Source organism: Vicia villosa, linkage group LG4 (assembly GCF_029867415.1).
Source record: "Vicia villosa cultivar HV-30 ecotype Madison, WI linkage group LG4, Vvil1.0, whole genome shotgun sequence".
Lineage (NCBI taxonomy): Eukaryota > Viridiplantae > Streptophyta > Magnoliopsida > Fabales > Fabaceae > Vicia > Vicia villosa.
In genome coordinates this window covers 125,015,898-125,022,060 of record NC_081183.1, presented here as the reverse complement: position 1 = coordinate 125,022,060, position 6,163 = coordinate 125,015,898, and the positions used below count along the sequence as shown (strand labels likewise).

The following is a 6,163-nucleotide window of genomic DNA, read 5'->3' as shown; positions in this document are numbered from 1 at the left end:
CGCAGGTAATTTCGCAGGAAACTTTCCTGCAGATGTTTATCAACAAAATCAAACTATAATACAAAATCCGCAGGTAATTCCGCAGAAAATTTTCCTGCGGATTTTGCTGCAAATATCTAATTGAATTATTATTTTTTTATGTATCTAATTTTTTATTTAGTTTAATTTTAATTTTTAATTTTAATTTCAATCTTAGTTTTTAATAATTGATATATTTCATAATTGTTGAAAATTTTCATTTTTAATTTTATTAATTACTTAAACATTTCTCATATTGGAATTGAACCTATTATGTAACTCATATTGGATCAAAGAATCTACCAGGAAGACAGCATCTTAAATTAATATTTCCCAAAAATTTAATACATCTAAATGATTTCTACAAATAATAGTAATTTTTTAAAAATTTAATAAAAACTAGTTTTTAAAATTTAATGTTATTCTTCAATTTATATTTTAATAAATGGAATGATAATTTTGAATAATAAAATTAAAAAATATATAAGAAAATTGAAAACAAAAATCTGATAAAATTTATAAAATAGGAATCAAACCTACTATATGTCATATATTGGACCAAATAATCAACTGCTAAAAAAATAACTTACTGAAATGAATATTATATATACTTTATTAATTTCTCTTTTAATATATTTTAAAATTATTTCTAAATTTTAAATTTAATCTCATTATCAGTTATACATTTTGAGTTATAGAAAATTATACGTGTTCAATTTTTAATTATTATTATTATAAAGTTTTAATCCTACTATTCTAATAATAATATTGTTAAAATATCAAATTATATATAGGATTTTAAATTTATAAATTTTATATAGAAAGAAAAATAATCGTGTTTCAATCTGAAGCTCAGTCTCTCTCTTCTCTTGCCGTGAATCGCCTCCATCCACATGAAGGTTGCACTGAATCTCTCTCTATCCACCCTCGCGAGTCCTCTCCGTCGAATGCTCCTGCATCTTCGTGTATCATTACCGTTTTGGTTCGAGTTTGGAGGTTTCAACTCAGTTTAGAGTTTGGATTCGAGAAGCTTTTTCACAGGTTTGTTTTGATTTCAAATCGAGTTTTGTTTCAGTTCAGAATTGGTTGCATTTTGGAATTCTGGCATTTTTACGGTTTCGATTACGTGTTCTATTACTGGGTTCTATAATTCTGGCATTTTTACGGTTTCGACTCAATTACGTGTTCTATTACAGTTTGATTGTGATTTGATTTTGGTGAAGAGTTTGAATTAAAATTAACACGAGTATACAACTTCATAAACCTAAATTGGATGAGCACTTACCGGTTGAAATGAAGAAAAATGCGGATTTCGTTCTCGCTCGCAAGGTGTTCGATGAAATGTCCCAACCGGATTATTTCTTTCTCGCTCGCTCATATTGCGGCACTAGAGGTTGATCCTCCAGGATGCTCTTTTAATCCCACGCATGAAAGTCATCAGGTAGGTTTTCTGGCTTTTAGTGATATAATTTATAAGCAGTATAGAATAGATTTGAAATTAAAAATAATTTTATCTGATAGTTTGAATGAAATGTGATTTATATTTAGAAATATTTTTAAAAAATTAGATTTACATTTAGGGGTGGAGGTAGTGTTTTTTTCTTCTTCTTTTGTTATCATACATTCAATCTTCTCTTGTGATTACGTTTAATTTATTCAGTTTTTAAAATTATTACTGGTGTCAACGTGTTAGTGTTGGTGTCGTATTTCCGGTGTCTGTGCTTCATAACTTCCAGCTTATGAACTCTTTTCATTACATATGATACAACCATGTAATGCAGTTTATGTGTGCTTCATTGTAATTTTGATTCTCAGCTTAACTTTCTGTTGAAAACTTGAGTATGTTATCTAGTGTTAGATTATGAGTCTATTTGCATTGAGTTACCTGAGCTTATTTATAAGCAAAAGCACTAGAAATAGTTTATGAAGTGTTCATAAGCTGTTTTCAGTTTATTTACATAAACTCTTCAGGATAGTATATGAAAATAACTAGACCTTATATTATCTTTTGTAATTGAAATAGCTTATACATAAACTCTTATAACCACTTATGCAATAAGCGTTTAATCAAGTTGATTATTATAAACAAGACATATTTAGATTCATCCAATCTGCTTTTAATTGGCACTGACACCATGGTGTATCTGAGTTTGAATGAACCGGATAAATGATTAGGAACAAGTTAATTATCAATTGCCTAACTCAGTTTTAATGTTCCTTTTTGTATATATCATACAGAGGAGAAGCAGGCCAAGAAGGGAAAAAAAGTAAAAACAGAACAGAATGTTTGTTAACAAAAACTTTATGGATGATCAAGAGATTGTTCGAGGGTCGTTGACAATGATCCTGCTCTCAAAAACGTTATGTCTTCTTAGCCAGATGTTGTTTGCAATGAATGAAAACAAGGAGTCTTGTCTACACTTTCTGAAAGGATGATGAATTACTTACTAATGTCTGTAATTATGTAAGCTCGTCTTTTGTTTATAAATCTTAGTATTGTTCTTTAAATGTTGGGTAATACCTTTCAACAAACCATTAGACTTTTCATTTAGTAGGTGTTATATTTTTAAGTGGCTATTATTATATTAAAAAGAAATAATTAGTGACAATTAATATATAACTAGGGACAATCACATTTTATTAATTGTATATGGTTACAGGGGTGAGATATTTTTGTTCAGCTACACTCTTAACCATTCACAAATGTTATATTAGTAACATATTTTTAAAAACATGATTTATTGACATTGTAAAATATTCTTAAGTTTTGTGAGAAATTAACCTTGTCGTAACAAAATCATTCACATCATTTTTTCAACCTTCACTTACACCCTAGAACATGGGATAGGTCTTAATCTTAATAACTTTCACTATTTTGATTCTTTTGTATATGCTTGATTGTATCATGCATAGAAGAGGCGAACTGCCAATAATGAAAGAAGGGAACCCCTCAAGCATGAATGTGGTGGTAATACTCATCCGTGAAGATCACGTTCTAATCGAATGATCCTACCATCTGTTAGTGCTCGTGAGCATAACCTTCTAAAACTTCTTGAAGAGTCAGGCATCTAAATTGGTATTGTTTTTAATGTGGTATTTTCGTGCTCATCATTTTCGTGCTCATTTCGGTCGTTAATTCTTCTTTATCCTAGGGTAAGTACTCTTTTCGTTCATCATTTATCATTGTGTTTCGTGAGGTTTTCATGTTTTATCGACTTATATGATTACAATTCAGTAACTAAATGTACCAAGAACCAAGAAAATTTACATTTGAAGCTAAGAATCTTTCTAATACCAATGAGCTTGTAGCTTACTTATCTTGGGACGGTTCTTTACGACTTTAGTGTAATGATGATATTATCCCTAGATTGGTGTACATTTTATTTATTTATTGTCATGTATAGACAGGATTAACATGCTGCTTAGTAAAATTTAACTTCTCTTTTTGTTTTGATGCTACAAGGGGTGACTCTTACAGGAACCGCCGCCCGTGAATCGTTGTAACAAATTGAAGCTAAATTCATACTTAATGACAAAGGACACATGTCTGATTGTAAGGTGTACATGTTGCACTATCTTCCATTCAAATTGTATACAAGCTAAATTTTCTGAGCCATAGCTATATGCAGCTGCATATTGAAATATTGAATCCACTATCTTCCATTCATATATCTTATTTTTGACAGAGTGGGTGTCGAACAGGGATGGCTAACTCTACTTGTGAACATGTAGAAGAAATTCAATTATGCTAGTTCTTATTGGAAATTATTTCTTCTCCTACTTACTCACTTACTCAATTTTATGTTTTCTTATAGAAACCTGCAGTCCAATGGGTTGACGAGTAGATTACCTCCTGAGCTTGGAAATTTGAGATACCTTCAAGATCTTTGGCTACAAAGGAAAGGTCCTTATCATTGTCAATGTTGCCTCACAATGGTATGCTATACTTTAATTATTAATTGTGTAATTACTTTGTAATAAGCAGTTGAATTATTAAAACCTTGTCATAATTTTTCTGAGTCTTGCTGCAACTAATGTATTAATAACATCAGAAACATGAATTAAAAAAACCTGCAGAATTCGGTATACATATAGAAGGTAGGAAAGAATATTACCTTTGCATGGAGGGACTAGAATACTCTTTTGAAAGTTGAGCTGCCAAGTTAGACAGTGTACAACTTTGTGTGCTGCATATGTATACCTTCCACATTAGCATGTTCCATTAAGAATATGTGAGCATTGCATATATCTTCAATGTGAACTAAAGCAATTGACCCCATTCGCGCATTTACAGCCGATAGTATCTTGAAGTTTTCAGTTTCACCTACATACATACATGATCAAGTTGGTCACTATAGTAATTCATGTTAAATTTTAAGCATGGAAGTTTAATGCTTAAATTTTAAGTTGGTCAGTATAGTGGTGACAGTAGAACTTTAACACTTGTCAGTACATTAGCAGTGAAGAAAGGGCCTGCAACAGTAGTTGTTATAACTGAAACAAGATCAATACCATTCTCTTTTGCGAATTTAAATGCCGCTTCTTCTGTGAGAAGCTTTGAAGTGCATAAACCTGTCACCACAAAACAAAACTCAAGGATTCAATTTTGAATTTTGTGATATGAAATGAATGTTGGATGATTGTTGGAAATGCGAGGATCTACCGTTATTACCGACATTTTTCATTTTAGTTTAAGACTTTTCTTTTCCTGGAGTTCCTTTTCTAATTAGTATTCTTTGGGATGGATTTTAATATATAATCAGCAAGGGATCTGGTGTTGGTATTGTGCCTAAGACAATGGATGTCGAGATTATGGCAATGATGAAGGAACATATGACTGAGTGCTATTAGACTTAGCTTTGTTTAGTTTTATTTATCTATAAAATTCAAATAGATATTATGGCATATATAATGATGTTAGCAATTAATTTATGCAGTAATAGATAATTGTTAATGACCTGCATGCTCTAAAAAGTCCAATACCACATGGTACATCCCTCTCTGTAATACTGCTAGGGTAGCAAATATTAATAGATATATATATTTTTTTATTTTAAAAATATATTACCTGCGGATTTACCTGCAGATATTAAGTCCTATGGATTTACCTGCGAATTTACCTGCGGACATTTTCTGCGGAATTTCCTGCGGATGTTTCCTGCGGATTTAGCTGCGGAGTTACCTGCGGAATTACCTGCTGAAAATATTACCCACGAAGGTTTTAGCTGGGGACGAAAAACCGCAGGAAAATCCGCAGCTAACGTGTTTCCTGCGGAAATTTAGCTAAAATTCGCATGTAAATCCGCATGAAATTCGAGTATTTCTAGTAGTGATATATATATATATATATATATATATATCTATCTTGAACATATTTGTTACATAAAATCATTTTTGACACATCACTCGTAATCTTACGTGACATCTTTTAAAATGTATTTTCACTTTTTTTAAAAATCAATATAACATAGAGATTGTACTTGAAGTCAAGAGTTTGAATCCTAAAAAATACAAAAAATATATTAACATAATAACTACTTACACATTGTCATAAAACTTATAAAATAATATTTCTATATTTTTCTTGCAATTAAATTTAAATTATAAAATTTAAAAATTGAAAAATATATTAACCTAATAAACTACTTACATATTCTCATAAAACTTATAAAACATATTTCTATTTTCCTTTCAATTATTTTTTAATTAATAAAATTAAATAAACCACTTTCATATTCTCATAAAACTTATAAAATAATATTTCTATTTTCCTTTCAATTATTTTTTAATTAATAAAATTAAAATAATTTTTTTTTACATATGTCTTGCATATAGTATATCTTAAATAATTTTTTTCTTTTTTTTAAATAAATTTTTATACTATCATCATACCACTAACAACAACAAAAAATAATACTCTTATGACAAGTCAATTGTTAGTTTAACATTTAATATAAAAATAACTTTGCAATAACTTAAATACATATATCATTTTCTCATTTTCTTATTTTCATATATCATTACAACATTAGATATGGATTTAAAACTCACTTTAAACTAAAGATTCTAATCACACAAGAATCAATCCAACTAAATATACTTACTTAACTGAGTATATTTTCTAAAATTCACCATTTCTCAAAAG

At 29.4% G+C, this 6,163-nt stretch overlaps 1 long non-coding RNA gene across 2 annotated transcripts; it reads left to right on the top strand.

Moving 5' to 3' along the window:
- The first annotated feature begins 888 nt into the window (after window positions 1-888).
- LOC131595157 (uncharacterized) lies at window positions 889-2,526 on the top strand. Of its 2 annotated transcripts, XR_009281733.1 has the most exons (3): window positions 889-1,059; window positions 1,215-1,459; window positions 2,257-2,526. It is a non-coding gene; the product is annotated as an uncharacterized LOC131595157 (long non-coding RNA). The 2 variants fall into 2 exon arrangements; XR_009281732.1 differs by having other exon boundaries at window positions 889-1,459.
- The last annotated feature ends 3,637 nt before the right edge of the window (window positions 2,527-6,163 follow it).